Below are 2,064 nucleotides of genomic sequence, written 5' to 3'. Positions count from 1 at the left end.
AGAAACAGTGCTACAAAAAATATACTTCAAACTAAATCTTTCATTGAATTTCCTTAGTAAATTCTCTAGGATCCAATGCTGAATTAAAAAGCATGTGCATATTTAAAACATTTACCCTCTTCCTAATATTGATATGACCAACAACCCCACTGGGATACACATGAGTATTGAGTTTATTTCCTCTCCAGAATATGTTAGGTATTAAAATGTATGTTATATCCAAACTCTTAAAATCTGTAACTGTAAGAAAAAATGTTATGCAATTCAGGAAAATATAACTATGATTAACTCTGCACAAAAAAGTGCTTTAAAACCTTTCTATGTCAAGTAATGCAAAACAAAAACATATTACCTTACTCCCTAAGGGGCATATACCAATCCCAGAAAAAGTGTGACAGCCAATTAATGACCATTGGTAACTGTTGGAATATTACCACAGACTGTCACTGCTTGGATATGCCAAGATCAGCTGTGGCCCAGAGCACCAGGACCACAGATTTGCTTGACACAGGCCAAATGGAAATTCTGTGACACAATTTCAAATTCCCAAGAGTATTAAACTAATGTGCTTTAAGCCAAAAATCTACTTCCATTCTTACAGGTCTGGGCAGGGGACTGAAGGTCATAATTCAGCCTTCACCAGGTCAGAGAGGAGAAGCAGAGACAAGTTATCCATTGATTCGCAATTACAATTAATATTTCCTTGAAGAAACTTATGTACTCTGAATTTGGGGGTTTTAAAATGTTTCTTTAAAGAAAGATAAAATGATTTTGTAAAAACCTTTCATTTTAAAATAAGTATAGATTCATAGGAGGTTGAAAACAAAATGTGCAATGCAGTCCTGTGTACACTTGTCCCAGCCCTACCCCCTGAATGTCAACAATTTATACGATAGTATCAAAAGCAAACATTTGGTATTTGTAAAATTCATAGCTTATTCAAGATCCATCAATTATACATAAACTCATTTGTGTTTGTTTATGTCTTTGTACAGCTCTATAAAATTTTAATATCTGAGTAGCCTTCTATAACAACCACCACAATTTTATCCAACCGTACTGTCACTGCAGAATTCACTCTGGCTACCCCTTTTAGACACACTGATCTCCAGCCCTTTACTCTAACCTCCTGCCACCACTAATATTGTCTTCATCATTATAGTTAGATTATAATGAGTGTTTTAAAAATAAAATAATGCAGTACATATCATTTTGAAATAGGAATGTTTTTTTAAAAATTCAGCGTAATTTCCATAGGATTAGTTGTGTGTGTCAAAGTTTGGTGTTTAATATTGCTGAGTGGTAGTTCACAGTATGACAGTATGGATGTACCAATCGATGTTTACCCATTCACCTATTGAAGGACATTTGAGTATTTTCCAATTTGGGGCTATTATGAATAAAGTTGCTGTATATATTCATGTGTAAGCTCTTGCATGAAAATAAGTCTTAGTTTCTATGAAATAAATGCCCCAGTGCAATTTCTGTGTCATACTGTAAGACTATTTTTAAAATTAATTTCCAAACTATTTTCTCAAGTAGTTGTACCATTTTACATTATAATCAGCAATGCATGAGTGAACCAATACTTCCACACCCTTGCCAGCATTTGGTATTATAAAAAATTTTCATTTTATCAATTCTGATATGTGCATAGTAGTATCTAATTATAGTTAATTTGTATTTTCCTAATGAGTATTTATTTCCCATCTGTCTATCCTCTTTGATGGATGTCTGTGCATGCATATGACCATATTATAATTGAGTTGTACTTTTATTGATGAGTTTTTCATTTTATATGTATTCTAAATATGTTTAATATGTGCTTTGTAATATATTTCTCCGAGTCTATAGCTTGTCGTTGCACCCCTTGAACATAAGGCATGTCACAGATGCAAGTTTTTATTTTTGACGAGGCACTCTGTAATCTTTGGCCAATTATTAAACTTCTTTGATGAATAAACTTCAGTTTCCTCATTTAAAAAAATAGGAATATAATACCTAACTCACCTAATACTTGTGAGGGTTCACGAGATGTATAAAAAGCTGGCACAGGTTGGCGCT

This window comes from Myotis lucifugus, unplaced genomic scaffold (genome assembly GCF_000147115.1).
Source record: "Myotis lucifugus unplaced genomic scaffold, Myoluc2.0 scaffold_303, whole genome shotgun sequence".
In the NCBI taxonomy this organism is placed as follows: domain Eukaryota; kingdom Metazoa; phylum Chordata; class Mammalia; order Chiroptera; family Vespertilionidae; genus Myotis; species Myotis lucifugus.
This window is presented reverse-complemented; position numbering follows the sequence as displayed.